This window comes from Capricornis sumatraensis, chromosome 23 (genome assembly GCF_032405125.1).
Source record: "Capricornis sumatraensis isolate serow.1 chromosome 23, serow.2, whole genome shotgun sequence".
Classification (NCBI taxonomy): domain Eukaryota; kingdom Metazoa; phylum Chordata; class Mammalia; order Artiodactyla; family Bovidae; genus Capricornis; species Capricornis sumatraensis.
Genome location: NC_091091.1, coordinates 9,692,029 through 9,717,892, shown reverse-complemented (window position 1 = coordinate 9,717,892; position 25,864 = coordinate 9,692,029). Strand labels below are relative to the sequence as shown.

Below are 25,864 nucleotides of genomic sequence, written 5' to 3'. Positions count from 1 at the left end.
AGGTAGGGTCATAGTATAGCTCATAAGATGCTCAGAGTTGTTTTGCTGTTTCTTTTCGTCTTTTAATTAATTAAATTGAAGTATAGTTGATTTATAATGTGTTAGTCTCTGGTGTACATCAAAGTGATTCAGTTTGTATATATGTGTCTGTATATATATATGGGCTTCCCTGTGGTTCAGAGGTAAAGAATTTGCCTACTAGTTCAGAAGATGCAGGCTAGATCCTTGGGTCAGGAAGATCCCCTGGAGAAGGAAATGGCAACCCACTTCAGTATTCTTGCCAGGGAAATGTCATGGACAAAGGAGCCTGGTGGGCTACAGTCCCTGGGGTTGCAAAGAATCTGGACATGACTTAGTTACTAAACAGCAACATTTTATATATATATATATATATATATATATATATACACACACACACACAGATACATACATATTTTCTCAGATTCTTTTCCCTTACAGTTGATTATAGTCAATTATAGTCAATAATTCCCTGTGTTATACAGTAGGATCTTGTTTATCTGTTTTATTATATAGTAGTGTGCATCTGCTAATCCCAAACTCTTATTTATCCCCTTCCCCCTTTGGTAATCATAAGTCTGTTTTCTATGTCTGTGAGTCTGTTTCTGTTTGTTTTTTTTGTTTGTTTGTTTCTGTTTTGTAAGTAAGTTCATTTGCATCATTTGTTAGATTCCACTTATGAATGGTATCAGGTATGTCTTTTTTTTTGTCTGGCTTACTTGACTTGCTATGATGATCACTGGGTCCATGGATGTTGCTACCAATGACATTTAATTGTGTCAGTGTTTGGCATGTTAAATAGCCTTTGCAGGCCGGGCAGGGAACCTGACTGCCATTTATAAAACTGTTATTTCCTTGATAATTATAATCTACATTGTCTTCCAGATGATTAAAAAAAAGGATGACAAGATGTGTGTGGTAAGAGAGGAAACTGAGGGTCTGAGTCAGAGGTAGTTGAATGGGAGGATGCATGCCAGTGTGATGGCAGGATCACTCTCCCAGGCCCTGGCCCCTGACCTTCTCCTTGCTTCCCCTCCTCTCTCAGAAGAATAAGTGGTTGCATCAGGAGCCTGTGCGAACTCCCTGCTATATTGGCTATGCATAGCTGCATGGCAGCACCACTACCAACTTCGTTGCTGAATTAGTGCATAAACCCTCTGGGACAGAACTTCGTTGCTGAATTAGTGCATAAACCCTCTGGGACAGTTTCTGTGCATCAGGAGTGTGGCTGTGATTTGTCTTGGTACTTGATAAGGCTCCAGCCAGGGTGTCAGCCAGGGCTGCTGTCTCATCTGAGGCTCGAATGTGGAGGGCTTTCTTCTGAGATCACGTAATTGATGGCAGAATTCAGTTTCTGGTGGGCTCTCAGTTGCTTGTTCACTGACAGCTGGAGGCTGCCTTCCGCTGGCTGTCTCCTTGGCAGCTTGCTTCAGCCTTTCCCACAGAGAATCTTGCTGCAGAATGGACGTTACTGCCTCATGTGATATAACTACGTGCCTTGTCATTTTGGTCTTATTCACAAGTCCCACTTGCAGTCAAGGAAAGAGGGATTACACAAGCATGGATAATAAGAGATGGTGGTTATGGGGACTGTTTTGGAGTCTGGCCAGGAATATGACTTCTTTTTATCACTGCTTTCCTCTCTGGGTATTCTTCTACTTAACTTGGGGGCACAGTTCTTCTGTCTTATCCCTTCCTTCTGACCAGCGTGGGGAATTCAGCACCCTGGTGGCCTTTCTTCAACTCTTTTCTTCTGTAGGAACACCAGGGAGAGGTAGCAGGAAACTCAGTCTTGATAAGAAACTCGCATGCTTTGGGGGCTCTCCTGTAACAGCCCCCACTTTGTGTGTGTGATGTGATTCCTGGCAGGTGTTTCTAAGTCATAATGCAGCTAACATAATGATTTAAAAGGCATCTTCTCAGCTTTTCTGTCTTCTATTCACTGTTGTCTTTAAACAAGTGCTGAAGCCCAAAGCTAGTTCGCTTTCCCAGGGCCATCCTTTTAGAATTCTTGCTATGACTATGCTTTAGATTTTAATTTAGAATCATTGGCCCTGTTAGCTGCCCATTTGTGTCATTTCCCTTACTACCCTCCTCTCTTCAGTCATCTTTACCGGGTTTCCTGCCTTTCTCTGGTCTGCTCCTGGGCTGCGACTTGGTCAGTCTCCAATTACTGCTCTTCCTCATTGCTGAGGAGATAGCATAGTATCGGGTTAAGAGCAATGACTGAAGCCAGGCTCCCTGGTTTTGAATCTCAGCTTTGCCACTTATTAGCTGAGGAATCTCGAGCACGTGATGCAGTTTTGTTTCCAGGTGGCTGCTGTGAACTGTCCTGATTTTCTCACGGGCCAACACGCCTCTGCTCTCACTGTGCTCCCAAGACACGTGCACAGATGCGAGAGTGACGTGTGCTCTACCGCTCACTGAAACTTTCAGTTCAGTTCAGTTCAGTTGCTCAGTCGTGTCCAACTCTTTGAATCCGACTCCATGAATCACAGCACGCCAGGCCTCCCTGTCCATTACCAACACCTGGAGTTCACTCAGACTCATGTCCATCGAGTCCGTGATTTCATCCAGCCATCTCATCCTCGGTCATCCCCTTCTCCTACTGCCCCCAAGCCCTCCCAGCATCAGAGTCTTTTCCAATGAGTCAACTCTTCGCATGAGGTGGCCAAAGTACTGGAGTTTCAGCTTTAGCATCATTCCTTCCAAAGAAATCCCAGGGCTGATCTCCTTCAGAATGGCCTGGTTGGATCTCCTTTAGATGAAGGCTTTTTTTCTGGTGAAGTAGGCCAGAACATTTCTGAGCTTCTGAGGATACCTCTTTTTTTGGTTAGTGTTGCCTTGGAACCTGCAAACCTCCTAAAGAGGAGGATAATTCACTTCTTCCAATAGCACAACGCTTAATGAGCACTTGGTGTTTGCCATGAGCTTCGTAAAGCTGTGTGCAGGCAGTCTGTGTTTAGCCCATAAAGCAACAATGAGTTGTAGTGCTTCTGTTTTTCTCATTCTATTGATGAAGAAACAGAAAAGTGAAAGTTTAAGTCGCTCAGCCATGTCTGACTCTTTACGACACCATAGTTTGTAGCCCATCAGGCTCCTCTGTCCATGGGGTTCTCTAGGCAGGAATACCAAGGCTCAGGGGAACTTAATGACACCCTCAAGGTCTTCAAGGTAGATTGGGGAGTGCAGTTCTCTGTGACTGCAAAGTACATGCTTTTAATAACGGAAGGACACCATCTGCCACAGAGAAAATCTAAGCACTTTTCATGAACTCTTTAGGAGAAAAGAGGCCCCAAATGCAAAGCAATCATGTCTTACGATACAAGTAAATTTCCTGTCTACTCCTGCCGTCTTAGTGCAAAGGCCATCCTCTAGCATCTCAGGTCTCAAATGATCTTGGCTTTGATGCCCGCCAGTCACCTTCTACCTTCGGGAAGTTTGGCCTCACCCTCGAAGATAAAGTGGGTGTTCGAAAAGGTCTGTGTCCTTGTTAGCCAGATTCCTTCATGACTGTGGTAGAATCCTAACATTGTATGTGAGGTGCGATTAAGAAATGCTGGGTTTTTGACTATCCCACCCAAGGTCTTACATACCCAGATTGTTCTCGGTAAGGGCCTCAGCTAAGGTAATTGATTCGTTCTGGTGAAACTGCCATCGCACTGCCCTCTCTTAAATGAGCCTCACCTTGACCACCTGGTAACTCCTTCCCCACCTCCAGCAGAGAGCAGTGTCTTCTGCCAACTGCATAGTCCATAGCTGAAGTCACTTAGAATTCTTTCAGATAACCATGGTGGTGGCGAATGACCATCTTTGAGAAAGAATTTGATTCCTAGAACCTATTAAAATGCTTTCCATCATAGCAAAGAATGTGTTTTTGTTAAAAAGTCAGGAGCAACTAAACTGTAATGAGACATTTTCTTGTGTGTTTTGAAGGTCCAAGAAGAGTATGCAATGTTCTCTGAGCAGTCAGCATCACAGGAGCGAGTTCCAAAGAGATGAAGGGGATCAAGGAGTACTTTTTGTAGATAGAAAGTTCTGTTTAAACGTGGGTATTGCTTCACCTCTTGGCCTTTGTTTCCTTGAAAACATAGCTGATAAATTCTTACTATTGTTGATGAGGCTGTAATGCAAAGCTCACCTTGGAGATAAATAGGTTGCCTGCCAGTCTCAGTGTGGTTTTTATTCCCCACAGATGCCCGCCGAGTGTTTGGCATTATAATGCAAACCAGAAGAATTAACACTAGTGGAAATGATTCTTTCCCTCTTTGAAAAATTTATCATCAAAAACAGAAACTTGCTACTGATACAAAGAATGCCAACAAATGTATAACTAGAACTTTTGGTTTGCATTGTTAGTAAAGGCTGCCAACGAAAATGGAGATGTTTATTTAACACTTCATTAGGATCAAAATAGAAATGTTTCATGTTGCTGTCAAAAGTCTCACTTGAAACTCCTTCCAAAATGTTCACCTACAGAAAGAGTCTGAATTTAATGGACTCAATACCATAATTACGTTGGTAGCTATGAATTTAATAGACTATCATGCTTGCACTAGCAAACACAATAATTATATTTGGGGGACATATTCTGTGGTGAACACTGTACATGTATTATCTCTAATTTGCACAACTACTCTCCAGGGGGATGTATTATTGTCCCCATTTTACAGACCTGGAAACTGAGGCTTAATAATTAAATTACTTGGCAAAGACCACACTGCTGTTAAATAGCAAAGGGTGGAGTTCACGCCTTTGTGTTTTAAGCTTACATCAAATCCTCTGCGTTTTCCATGCTTTTAAAAGGCTTCCATGCCAAGTGACCTGGACTATAAAGCTATGGCCAGCCTATGAGCAAGTTCCTCTGTGCTGGGTATAATCTATAAATCTTTGACTCTTCATTCCTTCCCTGCTATTTTTGTTGGTATTGCCAAGAACTAGGAAGTTTTCTGTATTGGTGTGGTGTTTTGCATTTCTCTCCCTTTTTTATGCACCTCTCACACACACATACACACATACACCCTAATGGTCTGGATAACTTGGAGATTCTACCTGTTCTGTAACTGAGGTGAACTGTGTCTCATGGTATCTCAGTGCATGGAGCCATTTAATAATTAATATTATCTCCTGTCTCTGAACTTCTTTAACACTGATGCTTCAAGGGAGGAAAGTTAACAGGTTCCTCTTTTATAAGTGTTGTCTACTTGGAGCCGTATGTTCTTCACATAAAATGAGCAGTCCTTGCGTTCTGCTTGGTAGAAGTGAGATGTTTTCATTTGGGCTGTATTGTAAAGGGAAATTGGAACTTCCTATCCCTTGTTGGTGGGCCCTAAAATGTTATGAAATTGAAAAACAGAAGTAAAACATAGTCTGATCACCCTTTCAGTAAAAGGGGGACAGTTTGCTGAGTGTAATCCATTCAGTTCAGTTGCTCAGTCGTGTCCGACTCTTGGTGACCCCATAGACTGCAACACGCCAGGCCTCCCTGTCCATTACCAACCCCTGGAGTTTACTCAAGCTCATGTCAGTGATTCTATCCAACCATCTCATCCTCTGTCATCTCCTTCTCTCCTGCCTTCAGTCTTTCCCAGCATCAGGGTCTTTTCAAATGAGTCAGTTCTTCGCATCAGGTGGCCAAAGTATTGGAGCTTCAGCATCAGTCCTTCCAGTGAATACTCAGGACTGATTTCCTTTAGGATGGACTGGTTGGATATCCATGCAGTCCCAGGGACTCTCAAGATTCTTCTCCAACACCACAGTTCAAAAGTATCAATTATTTGGTGCTCAGCTTTCTTTATAGTCCAACTGTCACATCCATACATGACTACTGGAAAAACCATAGCTTTGACTAGGTGGAACTTTGTTGGCAAAGTAATGTCTCTGCTTTTTAGTATGCTGTCTAGGTTGGTCATAACTTTCCTTCCAAGAAGTAAGCATCTTTTAATTTCATGGCTGCAGTCACCATCTGCAGTGATTTTGGAGCCCCCAAAAGTAAAGTCTGCCACTGTTTCTCCATCTGATTGTCATGAAGTGATGGGACCAGATGCTATGATCTTTGTTTTCTGAGTGTTGAGCTTTAAGCCAACTTTTTCAGTTTTGTCTTTCACTTTCATCAAGAGGCTCTTTAGTTCTTCTTCAAATTCTGCCATAACAGTGGCGTCATCTGCACATCTGAGGTTGATATTTCTCCTGGCAATCTTGATTCCAGCTTGTACTTCATTCAGCTCAGCATTTCTCATGATGTACTCTGCATATAAGTTAAATAAGCAAGGTGACTGTGTACAGCCTTGATGTACTCCTTTCTTGATTTGGAACCAGTCTGTTGTTCCATGTCCAGTTCTAACTGTTGCTTCCTGACCTGCATACCGATTTCTCAGGAGGTCAGGTGGTCTGGTATTCCCATCTCTTTCAGAATTTTCCACAGTTTATTGTGATCCACACCGTCAAAGGCTTTGGCATAGTCAATAAAGCAGAAGTAGATGTTTTTCTGGAACTCTTGCTTTTTTGATGATCCAGCAGATGTTGGCAATTTGATCTCTGGTTCCTCTTGCTTTTCTAATTCCAGCTTGAACATCTGGAAGAACATGGTTCATGTACTGTTGAAGCCTGGCTTGGAGAATTTTGAGCATTATTTTGTTAGCGTGTGAGATGAGTGCAATTGTGTGGTAGTTTGAGCATTCTTTGGCATTGCCTTTCTTTGGGATTGGAATGAAAACTGCCCTTTTCCAGTCCTGTGGCCACTGCTGAGTTTTCCAAATGTGCTGGCATATTGAGTGCAGCACTTTCACAGCATCATCATTTAGGGTTTGAAATAGCTCAACTGGAATTCCATCACCTCCAATAGCTTTGTTCGTAGTGATGCTCCCTAAGGCCCACTTGACTCCACATTCCAGGATATCTGGCTCTAGGTGAGTGATCACACCATCATGATTATCTGGGTCATTAAGATCTTTTTGTATAGTTCTTCTGTGTATTCTTGCCACCTCTTCATAATATCTTCTGCTTCTGTTAGGCGTGTACCCTTTCTGTCCTTTATTGAGCCCATCTTTGCATGAAATGTTCCCTTGGTATCTCTCATTTTTTTGAAGAGATCTCTAGTCTTTCCCATTGTATTGTTTTCCTCTATTTCTTTGCATTGATCACCGAGGAAGGCTTTCTTATCTCTCTTTGCTATTCTTTGGAACTCTGCATTCAAATAGGTATATCTTTCCTTTTCTTCTTTGCTTTTCACTTCTCTTCTTTTCATAGCTATTTATAAGGCCTCCTGAGACAACCATTTTGCCTTTATGCATTTCTTTTTCTTGGGGATCATCTTGATCCCTGCCTCGTGTACAATGTCATAAACCTCTGTCCATAGTTCTTCAGGCACTCTATCAGATCTAATCTCTTGAGTCTATATCTCACTTCCACTGAATAATCGTAAGGGATTTGATTTAGGTCATACCTGAACGGTCTAGTGGTTTTCCCTACTTTCTTCAATTTAAGTCTGAATTGGCAATAAGGAGTTCATGATCTGAGCCACAGTCAGCTCCTGGTCTTTTGTTGTTGTTGTTGCTGACTGTATAGAGCTTCTCCATCTTTGGCTGCAAAGAATATAATCAGTCTCATTTCAGTGTTGGTCATCTGGTGATGTCCATGTGTAGAGTCTTCTCTTGTGTTGTTGGAAGAGAGTGTTTGCTATGATCAGTGCGTTCTCTTAGCAAAACTCTATCAGCCTTTGCCCTCCTTCATTCTGTACTACTAGGCCAAATTTGCCTGTTCCTCCAGGTATTTCTTGACTTCCTTCTTTGCATTCCAGTCCCCTATAATGAAAAGGACATTTTTTTTGGGTGTTAGTTGTGGGTCTTCTGCATATTTGAGGTTATATATGCAGATGACACCACCCTTATGACAGAAAGTGAAGAGGAACTACAAAGCCTCTTAATGAAAGTCAAAGAGAAGAGTGAAAAAGCTGGCTTAAAGCTCAACATTCAGAAAACTAAGATCATGGCATCTGGTCCCATCACTTCATGGCAAATAGATGGGGAAACAGTGTCAGACTTTATTTTTGGGGGGCTCCAAAATCACTGCAGATGGTGACTGCAGCCATGAAATTAAAAGATGCTTACTCCTTGGAAGGAAAGTTATGACCAACCTAGACAGCATATTAAAAAGCAGAGATATTACTTTGCCAACAAAGGTCTGTCTAGTTAAGGCTATGGTTTTTCCAGTAGTCATGTCTGGATGTGAGAGCTGGACTGTGAAGAGAGCTGAGCGCCAAAGAATTGATGCTTTTGAACTGTGTGTTGGAGAAGACTCTTGAGAGTCCCTTGGACTCCAAGGAGATCCAACCAGTTCATTCTAAAGGAGATTTGCCCTGGGTGTTCTTTGGAAGGACTGACTGATGCTGAAGCTGAAACTCCAGTACTTTGGCTACCTCATGTGAAGAGTTGACTCATTGGAAGACTGATACTGGGAGGGATTGGGGGCAGGAGGAGAAGGGGACAACAGAGGATGAGATGGCTGGATGGCATCACTGACTGAATGAACATGAGTTTGAGTGAACTCTGTGAGTTGGTTTTGGACAAGGAGGTCTGGCGTGCTGCAATTCATAGGGTCACAAAGAGTCGGACACAACTGAGTGACTGAACTGAACTGAACTGAACTGAACTGTAGGTCTTCAACCTTTTGAAGGAGGTCCCCATTATCTTCATTACCTCCACCATAGTTTGGCCCCCAGGCGTGTATAACAGGGAGGGAACACAGCCCCACCCATCAATAGAAAACTGGATTAAAGATTTACTGAGCTTGGCCCCACCCATCAGAACAAGACCCAGTTTCCCCCTCAGTCAGTCTCTCCCATTAGGAAGCTTTCATAAGAGTCTTATCTTTCTCCATCAGAGAACAGACAGACTGAAAACCAGAATCACAGAAAACTAACCAATCGGATCACATGGCCCACAGCCTTGTCTAACTCAATGAAACTATGAGCCTTGCTGTTTAGGGCCACCCAAGACCAATGGGTCATGGTGGAGACTTCTGAAAAAATGTAGTCCACTGGAGAAGGGCAAGGCAAATCACTTCAATATTCTTGCTTTGAGAACCTCATGAACAGTATGAAAAGTCAAAAATGTAGGACAGTGAAAGATGAACTCCCGAGGTTGTTAGTTGTACAAAATGCTCCTGGAGATCAGTGGAGAAATAACTCCCGAAAAAATGAAGAGATGGAGCCCAAGCAACAACACCCAGTTTTGCATGTGACTGGTGATGGAAGTAAGTGAAAGTGAAAGTTGCTCAGTCATGTCCGACTCTTTGCGACCCATGGACAATACAGTCCATGGAATTCTCCAGGCCAGAATACTGGAGTGGCTAGCCTTTCCCTTCTCCAGGGGATCTTCGAAACCCATGGATCGAACCCAGGTTTCCCACATTGCAGGTGGATTCTTTACCAGCTGAGCCATGATGGAAGTAAAGTCTGATATTATAAAGAACAATATTGCATAGGAACCTGGAATGTTAGGTCCATGAATCAAGGCAAATTGGAAGTAGTCAAACAGAAGATGGCAAGAGTGAACATCGACATTTTAGGAATCAGCAAACTAAAGTGGACTGGTGACTCAGATGACCCTTATATCTACTACTGTGGGCAAGAATCCCTTAGAAGAAATGGAGTAGCCATCAGAGTCAACAGAAGAGTCTGAAATCCAGTACTTGGATGCAGTCTCAAAAATGACAGAATGATCTCTGTTCGTTTCCAAGGCAAACCATTCAATATCACAGTAATCCAAGTCTATGCCTTGTCCAGTGTAATCCATTGGTCCACAAATTATATGGATCACCAATATCTGAACTGGAAGTATGGACAAACTAGCAAGTCTGAGGACTGAGTGTCCCTTGTTAGATTAAAGCATGCTTGACTTTGGCAAATCATGTCTTTCATTTTATTTAATCTGAACAACCACACAGTATGGTAGGGGCCATTTGATCCTCTTTCAGAAATAAAGAAATTGAGGCTGGGGAATGTGAATGGATTTTCCCAAGGTCATGTGACCAAAAAGTGGTAGGACTTTGAGCAAAGCTTTTATCTAAGCATTGTCTTTTGACAGATGGTGGTTTGGGTGGCCAAATCATTTATCTCTTCTATCTTGTAATCTTCAAACAGTTTGTGAAATAGAGCAACAATTCAAATGGGAATCAGCATAGGTAGTAACTTAATTATTGATAAAAGCAGGATTGGAAATCTCAGAAGTGTCAGTTCCCTCTACATGCATTGGACCCCAGTAACTCCAATGGAGTCATCCTAGTCCAGCAACTCTGCTGGAGAGAAGCCAACAGAGAGAGCTGGCTGGTCCTCCCAGAAACGGGCTGCTGTTGCCCTGTTTACTGTGGGGAAATTAGCTTGACTCCTGGTGTTGGAGAGAACTGGGGGGAGACCCTTGCTGCCCAGCTCAGTGTGGGGCCTCAGCACTAAAGCAGTGGTTCCTCTAGACTTCCCAAGTGGTTGAAAGCGAAGTTGCTCAGTCGTGTCCAACTCTTTGTGACCCCATGGACTATAGCCTACCAGGCTTCTCCGTCCATGGGATTTTTCAGGCAAGAGTACTGGAGTGGGTTGCCATTTCCTTCTCCAGGGGATCTTCCTGACCCAGGGATCGAACCCAGGTCTGCTGCCTTGTAGGCAGATGCTTTACCCTCTGAGCCCCCAGGGAAGCTCAAGTGGTTAGTCATTCACTTTTGAGAAGGAAGAAGGGGTTCGGGGAAGGGGAGAGAAAGTGGCTTACTCTAATACTGCTTTCTTCCCAAGAGGCAGACTAAAAATTTCTTCCTGAAAACATAAGGGAGGGTATTTTAAAAGTCTTCACCCCAACCCCCCTACAGTAGAAATAGTGCTCTTTAGAGGTTTTTCTCTGGAGGTGATCTTCTGTGTTGTTCTCCGCTGCCTGTTTGATTTTGGAGAGAAAGGAAGAGACGACCATAGTTCTCTCTAAGTTATAATGAAGTGAGAAGACTAATGTGGTAGAAGCTGAGAAATGGACTTTACGAGACATCTGATCAGGTTCGCTCTTCTCATGGCAGGTGGCGGAAATGCGCACGAACAATGGGAAAAGCCGGTAACTTATAGGAGGCCAAGATGACAAGAATTTTAAAAAATGATCAGTGAGTAAAATTTGGTTAGCTCTTTGGCATTCTTTTGACTACAGGGTGAATTTTCTGTAAGAAACAAAGTTAAAATAATAGCCCAATTAAATACCTTAAAAGTTTAAAAAAGAAAATTTTGAAAAGTAAGTATCTGAGTCTGTAAATACTTCAGAAATTTGGCGCCAGCATTTCAGAGATTGCTTTGCATTGTTCTTTCTTGGCAGAGTGTCTCATTTTAAGTTGGGTGTGTCAGTTTGGTGGATAGAGTATAAATATTAAAAAAAACTGAAAGGGGATCCCTCTTACATTACCCTTGGACTTAGCCTGTCTCAAATGCGGATCCTTCTTTCTTCCACTGTTTCCATGGGCCTTCTTTCTTACTCACTTTTTGTGGGTACATTTTGGAGGTAAATATGCAGAAACTTGGTGAATATGAAAAAATTGAGCTCTTTGTCTATTCCTCTTCAATGTACCTTTTTCTTTTAACACATAAGAGGCCATTAGAATTTGCAAATTATGTGACAGTTATACGTGATTGGTTTTGGTTTCATTATGGTAGTCATAATGTTAGTAAGTAGGTAGTTGGCGGGAAGATCATACATTTTTGAGTCAGACATTCACACACCTGACTCTGGCTATTGTGCTTTTTGTCGTTACTCAGCCTCTCCACCTCAGTTGACTCATCAATATCCTGGGTTTGATAATATTTCTCATGAAATGAAAGACTATTAGGATAGTACTTTGTGCTGTGACTGTTACATTACAGGGCCACAGTAAAAGTAGTTACTTTCCATCCTTATATTTGCATCATGATTTATAGTTTACAAACCTTTATTTGGATTTAGGAGACTGACCAGCTCAACTTCCTGAGCTACTGTCAGGCAGTGGTGGGTGGGTAAACATTGCAGATATTGATATGCAAGTAAATGTTCAGAGTCAGCCCTGATTGGGGGGCTGGGGGCAGGCGGTGCTTTGTAGCGTTTGCCAATTTCTGTAGTGTGAACACTCCCACCATCGCTGATTTCGTGCTCCCAGCAAGCATTACTGCCAGCAGAGTTGAGAAGTGATTGCAGGAGCACACCTTTATATGATTTCCTACCAACCAGGTGCAATAGTTGCGAAGAACATCAAAGATCATCGATCATAGTAAAACAGGAAAAGATGTGTTTTGAGTACTTATGATCTTTGTTTCTACTATAGTTTATTTTAATTGTTTTGGACAAGGCAATGGCACCCCACTCCAGTACTCTTGCCTGGAAAATCCCATGGACAGAGGAGCCTGGTAGGCTGCAATCCAGGGGGTTGCTAACAGTCAGACACGACTGAGCGACTTCACTTTCATTTTTCACTTTCATGCATTGGAGAAGGAAATGGCAACCCACTCCAGTGTTCTTGCCTGGAAAATCCCAGGGACAGGGGAGCCTAGTGGGCTGCCGTCTATGGACACGACTGAAGCGACTTAGCAGCAGCATTGTAAATGTATGTTTATATAATTTAGCATTTACTGATGGTGTGTTTAACAATCACCTTGCCCCAAATCCTGAGAATATGCAAGCTTTCAAGGGACTGATACATGAGCTGGCCTCAGCACACCAATGGTGGTAAGTTTCCTATTGTGAAGACATTTCCAAGCCAGAAATCTTCAATTATCTTTCTCAGCCCTAGTGGTAAGCGTTTGGTTTGGTTGATAAAAGCAAAATCTGCTTTTGAATCCATGCTAGGTAACCCAAGTTGTCATACCCCCACAGCTTCTGGCAAGAAGATAAGTACAAAAGATCAATCCAGAATTTAGATCTGTTTTCTTAAGTGTGTGACTAGAGTGCTCATGTTATTAACTCAGCTTTGTAACTGGCCCCTGGCACCCCTCACTTCTGGCTTCTGAGTGATAGTGTGTGGAGATAAGTCAGACTGTTTACTCTCCTTTGAACTTTCTCCTTCCCTTCTTTGTACTCCGGTGAGTCTGCATTTCCTCAGGTAGTGACACTTTGGGGACAAGCAGCCAAGGTGCCTCTTGACTAATGATGGCATGTAGCTTCACTTTTGATCCAGAAATTAAGAAAAAGGAATTGTCTCCAGAGAGAACGAACCAAAACCAAAAACCTGAGCAGTTTAAAGTTCATACCGGCTGGATTAAGATCTTAGGGAGTAAAATGGAGAGAAGCAAGGAAACTGGATCAGATATCTCAGTGTTTCTTCTGGAAGCAATTTCTTCAGTCTTGTCACTTGCCCTTTAGAAGGGAACAATTGAAGCCTGAAATTGCTAAGTAACTGCTAAGATCGTGGTGCTTGTATTTATTTTAAATCTCACCCACCTAGTTCTCAAAACACATTCTTTATTGAACCTTCAAAAAAAAAAAATGCCTTGGCTATTTCAAAACCTTCGTTTATGTCAATTCCCTGAATCAGACTTACATAATCTTAAAACATGTATTTCCCTTATTTCTTCCTAAAACAATAGATATTTATATTTCCTACCGAGTCAGGATTGGACTTGGATTATTATAAAAGTAATTCTTGTCCTTTTGAAGAGGAAGCTCATGGATAGAAATCTGAGAGACTAATTTCTGGACTAAGAAATATTGACTTATATCTTAAGTTGAAAAAGGGTGTCTTTGGTAACTCTGAAAACAAACATGGGAATAATGATTAATAGAGAAATGTTCCCACAGATAAAATATCCTGACTGATAATTTCTCTCTCCAAAATGGACCCTATGCATCTTCCAAACATCCCCACAGTAGATTACTTTTTGATTAGAGCACTAGGTGTACAAATGTCAAATGTGCAGACTTTGTAGCCTTGCTTTATGCTCAAATCAACATACTCAGTAGTGTCTGGAGACTTGAGAGTCATGGGTCATTAGGACAGATTCCCTGCTGACTCAGATGGTTAAGAATCTGACTTGGGTTCCATCCCTGAGCTGGGAAGATACCCTAGAGAGGGGAATGGCTGCCTACTCCCAGTTTTCTTACCTGGAAAATCCCAGGGACAGAGGAGCCTGGAGGGCTACAGTCCATGGGGTCACAAACAGCTGGACAGGACTGAATGACTAAGGAGCAGTAAAAATAAAACAGGCTTATTCCACTTATTCAAGAGTTGATAATCCAGTCTGAACCAAGAAAACGGTCATTTCGAAACAAGTGTGGTAAATGTTATGATAGATACATTAAATACTCAGGAAACAGACAAGACAGAGGAATTACCTGTGTGATTAAGAGTGGGCTGGGGTGGGGTGATCAGGAGCAGATGACATTTGAATTGGGTATTTAATGATTAATGCCTTTTAATTAAAATGCCTTTTTTAGGTTATGAAGTTAACAATGCTAATTGGAAAGAGTGTTAAAATGTGAAAATTATTAAGATTAGAAAACTCATTATCACTACCCAGAGATACGATTAGGTTTTTTTTTTTTTTTGTATTTTGCATACTGTTCCTATGCCCAAATTAGATATTTTTCTCTCTAAAATGGATCATTATCAACATTACTTTGAAACCTGATTAGACTAATAATAAACTGAGACCACGCCAAATCAATAGATATAATCTATATCATTTTTGTTACTGTTTGATAGCATCCCATGTATATGTGATCTGTAATGTATTTAGCCATTTCCTTACTAGTGAGCATTTAGTTTGCTTTCAACTTTCCATTCTTTTAAAGCCCACTGTGATGAACGAACATCTTTGTGTATGAACTGTGGTACACTTAACCAATTATTTGGACAGGATCTTTGAACAGAGTGTGTAGGGAATACGCTAGGTAGAACTAACAGTTTTTGAGCCAAGAGAGAGGTGGGAAAGGGAGATTCCATTCTGGGGAAAGGCCAGAATTGTAGTTTGGTTGAATGCAAAGAGAGAAGACAGGTCGTGCTAATTAGGACCAGAGGCAGAAGACAGAGGTGGAAGCATCTTTGATGTTAAGTCCTTCATTCACTCTCAGTTGGGAGCCACGTGTGGAATCTCTATCATACTTGAAATGAAGACTGTCTTTAATTGCCCTTCATTTCTCTTGTTTGGGAAGAAATAAGAAAATAATAGTGCTGCCTTCTGAAACTTCTTGAGAGTCTTAAGAAACTGACCAGTCAGGAAGTAAATAAGTAAGAGAAGTCATGGGGAAAGTACGTGGGTGTGCATAAAAAAAACTCGACTCGGGGAGCTTATGGTTTTGACAGGGGAAGAAAATATCATTAATAAATGTATTTTCTACTTAAGAAATTTAAACAAACTATTTATGATTAAATTTAAAGATAATTTGGGAAAGATATAGGATAAGGGTTAAATATCATAACTTAATAATAATACAACTTTATATTTAGCAAGTACTTTTATTTCCTTATGAGTTTTACTACATTGTTTTACTTAATCTCTCAACAACTGTCTTAGAAAGTATCTAAGATTATCTCCATTTTGTGGGTGAAACCAAAGTCTCAAAGGCTGCTTCGGTGAGAGATCACCAGAATTGGGTTCCAGTTCAGGCGCCACTGGGGCCTTGGGCAAGTCCTGGGATGGCAGTAGGATGGTTGTCAGAATACAGTGAGACACACTGAGGAAACCAGAATTGAAAGAGACACGTGTGCCCCAGTGTTCATCACAGCACTGTTTATAATCGCCAGGACATGGAAACAACCTAGATGTCCATCAGCAGATGAATGGATAAGAAAGCTGTGGCACATATACAAAATGGAGTATTACTCAGCCATTAAAAAGAATACATTTGAATCAGTTCTAATGAGGTGGATGAAACTGGAGCTGATTATACAGAGTGAAGTAAGCCAGAAAGAAAAACACCAATATAGTATACTAACGCATATATATGGAATTTAGAAAGATGGCAATGATGACCCTGTATGCAAGACAGCAAAAGAGACACAGATGTGTATAGCGGACTTTTGAACTCAGAGGGAGAGGGAGAGGGTGGGATGATTTGGGAGAATGGCATTGAAACGTGTATACTATCATGTAAGAATCGAATCGCCAGTCTATGTCCGATGCAGGATACAGCATGCTTGGGGCTGGTGCACGGGGATGACCCAGAGAGATGTTGTGGGGAGGGAGGTGGGAGGGGGGTTCATGTTTGGGATTGCATGTACACCCGTGGTGGATTCATGTCAATGTATGGCAAAACCAATACAGTATTATAAAGTAAAAATAAAAATAAATAAATAAATAAATAAATAAATGAGGGGGGAAAAAAAGAATACAGTGAGACAATATCTGCAAGCTTATGAGAACAGCGAAAAGCATCATAGAAATGAAGACTGCTTTTTATAATAGGACACCTTCTTCTCTCATGACTGAAGGGAAGAAAGCACTTCTCTAGCCGTTCTCCATTCCCTTTGCCGTAGGTTACATTGCCATCAAAACATTTGCTGTTCGTTCCTACCCATGCTCCATCCTGTGGGAGGATTATGCTGTCACACCCACTGAGGGTTGAGCCCCATGGCTGTCTTGGCCCTTGGACTTGTAAATAACAATGGCATGTGCCATTTCCAGGCAGAAATGGAATCCAAATTGCCTGCTTCTACCATCTCTCTTCTCTCTTTGCATGAGATTAACCTTTCCCAGGTAGGGCTGCCACTTCTGCCTTGGTCCCAGAGGGAAAAGGACATGGAGCCCAGTCTCAGCTCACCTGCAGAGAACCAAACAGGAGTCAGAAATAAACTTTCATCTGTTGTTGGCTTCTAAAATGTTGGTTTTACTTGTTACTGCAGCATAATTTAGCCTAAACAGATACACCCTTTTCACCCCTTAAGTACCACCCTCTCGCCCTTTTAGGACACACACAAATACACTGTACAGAGAGCACTGTTGTGAAGCTGAGAAACAGTGCTCCCCATCATCAATTGTATTACACTTCCTCTCCTGCATTGAAGAGGCCAACCTTCATCAGAGGTTATTGCTTTAAATAAGGCATTTAAATAAGGTACTTAGGGTTGATCAACAAACATTTGTAGAACGTGTCCCATGTCAAAGTCTGGACATCTAGAGGTTTAAAAGATCCAAGCCTTGGTCCTGGTCTTTAGAAATCTTAAAAAGTCTGATGCAATCGGATGCTGTGTATCTAATGCAGGAGACACAAGTTTGATCCTTGGGTCAGGAAGATCCTCTGAGGAAGGAAATGGCAACCCATTCAAGTATTCTTGCCTGGAAACCCCCATGGACAGAAGAGCCTGGCAAGCTATAGTCCATGCTGTTGCAAAGAGTCGGACACGACTGAGCGACTGAACAACAGCAAATCCTAACGGCTATAAAAGAAGGCAGTGTCGGGTGGTGAAGGAGAGTGCCGCTTTGGTGAAGGTGTCTGTAGGTGTTCGTATAGGTGTCCCCGTTTTGTTGTATGCCATCCTTAAGATGTTTTTTAAGTATTGTTGCTTTCTTAGTTAAGCTTATCTTCCTTTCTCCATCTCTTCCTTAGCATGTATTTATTGTGCCATTTAATTGTACTGTGTGCTAGGCTTCCTTATTCTCAGTATGTAGTTTTTAGTCAAACAGTTCATAGACTCGCTCACTGAGTGTGTGTGCCCTTTCTTTTTGACATATGGGGAAACTCTTTGGGCTTCCCTGGTGGCTCAGCTGGTAAAGAATCCGCCTGCAATGCGGGAGACCTGGGCTCCATCCCTGGGTTGGGAAGATCCCCTGGAGGAGGAAATGGCTACCCACTCCATTATTCTTGCCTGGAGAATTCCATGGACAGAGGAGCCTGACAGGCCCCAGTCCATGGGATTGCAAACTCTTTAACTTCTTTACCTCCATTTTTCCCCACAACTGAAGTTGCTTAACACACTATTAAAACAAAATTATAGTCTTAATAACTGATTGACTCTTTTCTTTGGTTTTTCCCACTCTCAAGTTTTTAGTTCTTCTCACCATATGATACATGAAGTGAAGTTCATGGTTGTTAATCCATGTGCTCCTTTTTTCTTCTTCTTCTTATGGTATCTGATGTGCTTAAGGCTCTGCATGGGAGAACCAGTTTGTCTTGGCTTAGTAACACCTTACCTCAATTTGGAATAATTTCCAGATGACTTGTCGTATTTCAGATCACATGCCTAATAATGTGACTAATGACTAGTCCTGGCTTTGGATGATGGAGTAAAACCAGAAGCTTTTACAAGTCTGTCTGGCCAGCGGTTGCTAGGTTAAGACAGTGTACAATCTAGCCATCCCCTTACTTTATGACTGAATTCAACTGTTTTCTAAAATATTACTTCTGGCCATCTCTCGAGTTTGATTTCAAAAGGCATAACAAGGTTAATTTATTATTAAAGTCCCCTCTTGAATCAAGGGGTTTTAAACTTTTTGTCCAAGATGCACAGAAGGAAGGGATTGCCCACCTCCATCAGATGGGAAGGAACACTCAGGGACTTGCCATAGTTTATCACCAGTGGTCTGCTTTTAGGTCGGGCGATAGGTTTATGATTGTTGATTTTATTATTATTTTTCCTGACCGATATGTTAGATATATTCTCTTATATGTAATACATACTCCTTAACCAAACACATTTTTTAAATGTGATATACAGCTAAAGTTGTAAAGTGCATCCATCACATTTATTTTGGCAGAACTGAGTCACCTCAGTTATTTCTGCAATTTTAATCTTTTTTAAAACACCTGTCCAAGTGCCCTCTTAAGATAGTGCCATCTTTTTTCAACAGGGCAAAACAAATTTTCTATGAAGATACTATCTATAGACCCTTAATTTTCAGACGATCTTCATGTCAATACCAGCATTTGTATAACTTGAAGTTTCCCCAGAGAAATATTTTCTTTTGTTTTGCCACAGAGAAATACCTTTTCTTGGGAAGATATAGAAAGTTGATGTCTGGCTATTGGCTATGACTGCCCACTAGTTCCTTCTCTTCTCTGCAGGGAAATCTAGATATTTACACAGAGTTGGAAATGTTAGCTCAGCTCTCAGTCACCTGAACTAAAAGCCCACTCTTGTCTGGCTGCTATGGACATCGGACAGAATACCACCAGCTCTGGGGTCAGACATTCATAGCTTTGAAGCAGGCTGTGATACGTCTTCATGATTGACCTTAAGCTTCAAAACCTTCTCGAACGCTCAGTTTCCTCATGTGTTCAGTACAGTTGTTAATACCTGCCTTGCTGTACTGTGTACAGGTTAAATGTCAAGTGATATGTGCACAGTGGAAGCCACCATCATTACTAGATCCTCAGTAAATGAATTCAGTTGCACATGTTTTTCTTGCTATAGGTGGAATTTCAAGTACATTTTCCTATAGGAACAATGTTATGAATGGGGTTTGAGTGTCGTATTAGAACTATTAACATTACACCTCAGATAAATCATGAGTTAAATAGGCCTTTAAAGACTCGCCAGAGAAGCCAGTCTCTCTACATCTGGTCTCTAGTGAAATGCATTTCAAGTGCCACAGAAGAGTTCATTAACTTTAGAGTTCATTAAATAACTCTCAGAATGTAATTTATTACCAGATTGAAGACTGTTTAGATAAGCTTTTGTGTTAGACTTGAAATGGAATTCCTTGATAGGTGCTGATGTTTCGGGGACAGACAAAGGAGCCCTCCTTTTTACTTCTGGGAAGTAAACACCTTCTGGAGAACTTAGTTGCTCTTTCCTCCAGTTCACAGGTAGTTCTAGCATAGACTAGTCAGTCATGGGACCTTGGCCCCTGGGGTGGCTACATGGCCCATGCTGACCAGTGTGAGTTTTTCTTCAGAACTTTTAAGATTATAACTATGGAATAGCCCCTCTTAGTGCCAGAGCTGGGAGTTAAGTGGAAGAAGGCAGATTTTAGGAAGGGAGAGCAAAGCCAACCTGTAGAAGCAAAGATGTCCTCCTGTCCTGGTGGAGTCACAGTGAAATGGCCCTAGAGCCCAGCCACACCTGTGGCTTTCATGTTGCTAGCCCTGGCGGCTCAGCAGGTAAACAGTCTATCTGCCATGCAGGAGACACAGGAGACGCGGGTTCAATCCCTGCATCGGGAAGATCCGCTGGAGGAGGAAATGGGCAACCTGCTCCAGTATTCTTGCCTGCAGAACCCCATGCACAGAGGAGCTGGTGGGCTGCAGTCTGTGGGGTTGCAAAGAGCTGGACATGACTGAGTGACTAAGCGCAGAGTCAGTCGCTCTATCTTTTGCCTCTGCTGCTTCAAGTGCCATGTTACCTGCAAGTTAAAGAAAACTAACTAATCTGGTTGTTTATATTTGGAATATTTAAGAAGTGTGTCTCTGTCATGAGCAGTTGTAATAAATGTAACTGCATAGTAGGGCAGCTGATCTATCACAGCTCTTTTAGAACAACGGTAGTGTTTATTCTCATCTCATAAAAGGAGAACTGTATTAGCACTAATCAAAAGAGATGAGTGACTCTGTATGGATGAGAATGACTCTTGAATAGAGGCTTGCTCTAATGCAAATGTCATATACTTTTTTATTTTAAACCATATAAGCAAATGGAAACTTATGATGGTTCTAACAGTTATATGTTGCCTCGGACAACTGCCATGTGCTAACTTTGATGCTTAGGAGCACTTTAAGGTAAACAGGTAAGATATTTCTATTTAAGGAGGAATTGGTCTTTGGTGAGATTGTCAAATATGTGTGTATGTGTTCCTTATTGGAAAGGGAAGATAGAAAGACTTAGTCCCTCTGTTCTTGTGGGTGGGTTAGTATTTGGGGAACTGAGATGGTATGTGCTGACACTCTTTTGTAAACTGTACTTCCTTTTAGGAAGTATCAGATTTGCTTTCTCAGTAGTGGCATTCTTTACTGTTGGAACATGTCGTAAAGAGCAAAGACTCACATCTGTCGCTTGGGTTCTGATTGCCAACTGGGCTGAACAGCTATAATATTTGTGTATTCTCGATGTGTCAGCAGTCAAAGGAAAGTTTTTCTTTCTCCTTTGTGGCTGTTATATAACTCAAACACCATTATATCAACAACAGCTATTTATTCAGAATCTGCTAGATCCTGGGGAGACAAGGCCTCTGAAACATTGTCTCTGTCTCCAATGGACTTTTGTCATCGGAAAGAGAAAAGCCAGAGATTTCAAACAGAAGGAAGACACTTAGGCTCTCTAAGTTAGTTTTGAGATGGAGGTATTAAAGAATAAAGCTGTAGGCATTTGGAAGAGAGGAGAGTTCCCTGGGATTTGAACCAGTCAATAGGGTTCCAGAAAAGGAAGGGGTTGGAGAGGATCTGAAAGGTGGTAAGTTTTAAGGAGAGTGGGAGAGACAGAGGCCATGCATGGGCCCAGGTATGGAAGTGGTAGTGTGCCTGTTGCTTTAGGGGAACAAGAAGTAGGCTGGTGGGATTATTTGGCCAAAGGTTTTTTAAGTGGAAGGTGGGGGCTGAAGAGGTGAAAGCCAGCTTTTGAATGACTGAACATCATGGCCCCAGATGCTGGGAAAGATTGAGGGTAAGAGGAGAAGGGCGAGGCAGAGGATGAGACGGTTAGATGGCATCACTGACTCAATGGACATGAGTTTGAGCAAACTCTGGGAGATAGGGAAGGACAGGGAAGCCTGCTGTGCTGCAGTCCATGGGGTCGCAAAGAGTCAGACACAACTTAGCAACTAAACAGCAGCAGTAGCATGGCGCTGGGATTGGAGCTAATTGTTTCTTTTTTAAAACCATAGATTGCAAAGAACAAAGACTGTCATTTTAACTTTGGACAACAAAGATACCCTAGAAATGGTGACCCTTTTTCTTTTGTGAGAACATTCTGATAACGTTGGTAATTGTGTCCTTATTTCCAAAGCATAAGGATCATTGAAAACATCTTTCAGGTGCTTTGAGCTATGATCACAGGTGAACTTATTTATGAAACTTCCTTCTTCTTGAATGGAGCACCCACTGTATACATTTTCAGCTTGACTGGATCCCAGATTAAAAAAAAAAAAACAAAAACTAGAGTATCTCTCTCTTTCCTGTGTGGGTTACCTTTCCCGTCCTCTTTTATCTATGTATGGCTGCACACATGCATACAGTTGCATAGTTTATTCTATTTTTTATTTTATTTTTTGGCCATGCTTCACAACATGTGGGATCTTAGTTCCCCCAAAAGGGACTGAAACCATGCCCTGTGCATTGGAAGTGTTTAACCACTGGGCCACCAAGCAAGTCCCCAACTGCACATCTTAAACTGCAAGGTCACAAAGTTTATTGAGTTGCTCATATTCACATAGGTTTTATATATATGTATACACACACATATATAGTCTTTCATATACTATAAAAGAGCTACAGTTCTTGATGTAACAGCCAACATATTATCAGTTTGAAAAGTGAAAGTGAAGTCGCTCAGTTAGTATAATTGACAGTAATGGTTTCATAAGCAGAAAATCAATGTGCCTAAAAATCAGTATTAATTTCAATGACTGTTTGAAGAAAGTTGCCTGCAACACACATGTTTTCCTCTTGATTTCTACTACAAAACTCTACTTGTTTGATTGATAAGAGAGAAGTGTTTATGATATGATGGCATGCTGGACTCTGACAGTTTTCACGTGACAATGATGTCCTGGAAGCAGAGAGGATTGGACCTGGCAGCAGGAGCAGCAGTTAGGAGACTCAACTTTAGTGACCCTGGCATGAGGGTCACTTGAACCAGAATGGAGAACCAGTACAAATATGAAAGACATTAAGAAGCTGTCATCATGCCAGGTGATAGTGAATTGTCAATAGGGAGGGAGGGAGCACAGATGATTCTAGAATTTAATTTATAATGTCTAAGACCATAAAATTAGCTTTATAAGGAATATGAGAGTCAGGAAAGATTTATCAGTTTCATCGTCTAGGATATAGGCCCATTTTATGTGAGTCCCTTGGACTGCAAGGAGATCAAACTAGGCAATCTTAAAGGATATCAGTCCTGAATATTCACTGGAAGAACTGATGCTGAAGCTGAAGCTCCAATACTTTGGCCACGTGATGCGAAGAACTGACTCCTTAGAAAAAACCATGATGTTGGGAAAGATTGAAGGCAGGAGAAGGGGACGACAGAGGATGAGATGGTTGGATGGCATCACTGACTGGATGGACATGATTTTGAGTGAGCTCCAGGAGTTAGTGATGGACAGGAAAGCCTGACTGCAGTTCATGGGGTCGCAAAGAGTCGGATGACTGAGCAACTGAACTGAACTGACTGACTGACTATGCCTGTTGCTAAGGTTAAATGTTAGGTCATAGGTTTATCTTGCGTCTGCCCTGTTTGGGGCCATAACTTGCTTAGGAATCTGCAGAGAAAGATGAAGCAGTTTACGCAGGGCCACATACCTGATCACTTACTGGCAGAGCTGGGATGAGGACAGGACCTTTGGACTCCTGGTGAAGCGTTCTATTCTTCCATGACGGTTCACAGAAAAGAGCAGCATTTTATAAAGAGCCCTGATCTCCCTTGAGATTTTATCTTTGCCTTAAAAGAGTATTTTAAAGAAATCCTGGCCTATGGAATGATCGATCGGTTTTAAACAAATACAAGGAAGTTAAATTTAGATCTTCTCCAAAGCCAAGACGGTTTAATTGGTAATTTTAAAAATAAAAAAAATTATTCATCTGTAAAAATTCTGCCCCCACTAGTAATCAACTGGTGCTCGGGACCTAGCAGTTCTGTGGCCTCCTGTAATTTGCCAATTCCAAACTACTTACAGTTTCTCTTTTCAATCTTTCTATTCCAAAATGGTGTTTAGGGTACAGTGACCCAGATGGAATGAATATTTCCAAAATCACGCTTACTTTTTAAAAGTTGGTTTAACTGTGGCATAATTCCAATTCTAAGCCTTTTTTTTTCTTTCTTGCTACTAATTAAATTTCTCTGGTAAAACAAGAACACCAAATTCAAGAATTCTAAACCAAAAGCTCCTTGAGGTTTTTTTTTTTTTTTTTTACCGCTTAAATAAGGAACACTCACACCATGCAAATACCAAAGAACTATTTGAGTTCGAAAAATTTTTGGATATTTTAACTTAACCAGAATTTAAACAGAAAAATTACGGGCCAGTTTGTCCACAAGTTTGGAGATTTTGAGTCCCAACTCAGAGGGACAGACAACATTGTCTGACTGCTTACTCTCCGTGTCACTGTGTCAAATACTCTGCCTGTATTATTATATATAATCTGTCCAGCAAAGTGCTGGATTTTATCTCCTTCATTGCTGATAATTAACTCCGCAAGACCAAACAGTGTCAGAGGTTAGATCTCAATCTTGGAGGTTAGATCCCAATCTGCTCTGACGCCAGATTCCGAGCTCATTACATCCAGGATCGCTGCCTAACTCAATTAACTTTTACTAAGTAACAGAAATTAACATAGGTCCACAGATCAAGTTAGTTATCATAACAGAATTTATCCTTGTTTTTCTTGACGTTGTGAAAGGCTTAAGTTTTCCAAAAAAAAAAAAACAAAACCAAAAAGGTCTGTAAAAGGCTCCTAAACCTGACATAAATCAAGAAAGGCAAGTTCCGCCTTAACGGACTGTGAACACGCTTATTGGTTAGGATCGCACGGGCTGACTCATTTCTTTTTTGCTGTGTTAGAGGGCCACACCCTGAATTCCAAAAAAAAAAAAAGAAACCTCTGCTGCCCGGCCACACCCGCGGGTTCCCTGCCGGAGCCTCTGGGGTTAGAGCCGGAGTGCCTGCTCACAGCTGCCCCCCGGAGAGAACCCTCCCGCCGCACGTCTGTCCGCCCGCCCGCCAGGGCGCCGGCTGCGAAGCGCCGCGGTCTTCGCACGCCCGCCCGGCAGGCCGCGGGAGAAGGCGGTCCGGGCCGGCGGAGGCGCGGGCGCGCCCGGGAGCCGGGGCCGGGGGTCGGCGCGCCCCGGCCGCCTTCGCCTCTCCACCGGAGTCCCGGGCGGGCAGCGCGCACCCTGAGCACGCCGTACCCGCGCGCAGACTTGGCGCCCCAGGAAGTTTCTGGAGACTTGGCCTCCAGGGAGGGAGACCGTAAGTACTGCTCATTCTGGGATGCTTGGCTTCATTAATAGGCTCTCTGGGGGCCGCGTGGTAACACTCTCAGGCAGTGAGACCTGGTTAAAAGCTGGGAGAAACAGCCTTCCCTGCCTTGCAGAAAAGACTTGGTATCGCAGGCTTTGCTATTCCCTCTCCTAAGGGACTCTTAGTTTTTACTGGATGGGCTTTGATGATCAAACAGGCAATTGCTATTGATCCCTGAGAACTCTAACACGGTAGTTGATTTTAGAAAGTGAGGTCTCAGTAGAGGTAGGTAGGCTAACAGATGCTCTGTTGGGGTACGTTTGAGAGTCAAGGGGCCAGGAGGTGGTTTCCGTTTGGGGTTATCAGGCTTTCCTAATGCAGGGTTTTGAGAGAGTGGGGTTGTATTAACAGCTTGGTTGCTCTGTTTTGGGGAAGTACTGACTTTCTCAAACTCCAGTCGTGGTACAGAAAGGTCCTTCAGCCAGCTCCTTTGCCTGATTGGGAGCAGCTGGTGAGTGAGCTCAGCGCGCAGTGCCAGAAGAAAGCACGTGCTCCGGGTATTTTGGAATGAGCGTGTTTACTCCACAGCCGTGCTTTCTGTTTATTGTGGCCAGGTGACTACTCCTGTGGAATTTGGGGAAATGAAAACACTGAGAAGAAGGCATGGTGCTTGCTTTCCCCCAGCGCCCCACCTGTTTGTGTATGATATGTGTAGATGTTACTTAAGTTGTAACGGGAGCCGGAAGACCTAAGGTCTGTTGACTCTGTTGAATTGATCACTTTTCAATTTGTGTAGAAAGAGTGAGCCTC

The 25,864-nt window shown here is 42.2% G+C and overlaps 1 protein-coding gene across 2 annotated transcripts in view; it reads left to right on the top strand.

Annotated features, from left to right (window-relative positions):
• SGMS1 (sphingomyelin synthase 1) overlaps positions 1 to 25,864 on the top strand; it is a 168,696-nt gene that overhangs the window by 36,192 nt on the left and 106,640 nt on the right. The window contains exon 3 of one of the 2 annotated variants that reach the window (XM_068961330.1): positions 11,071 to 11,151. The exons of the other annotated variant lie outside the window; for it this stretch is intronic. The gene's annotated coding sequence lies outside the window, so the exon portion shown is untranslated. The remainder of the gene's footprint in view (positions 1 to 11,070; positions 11,152 to 25,864) is intronic. 2 annotated transcript variants of the gene reach the window in all.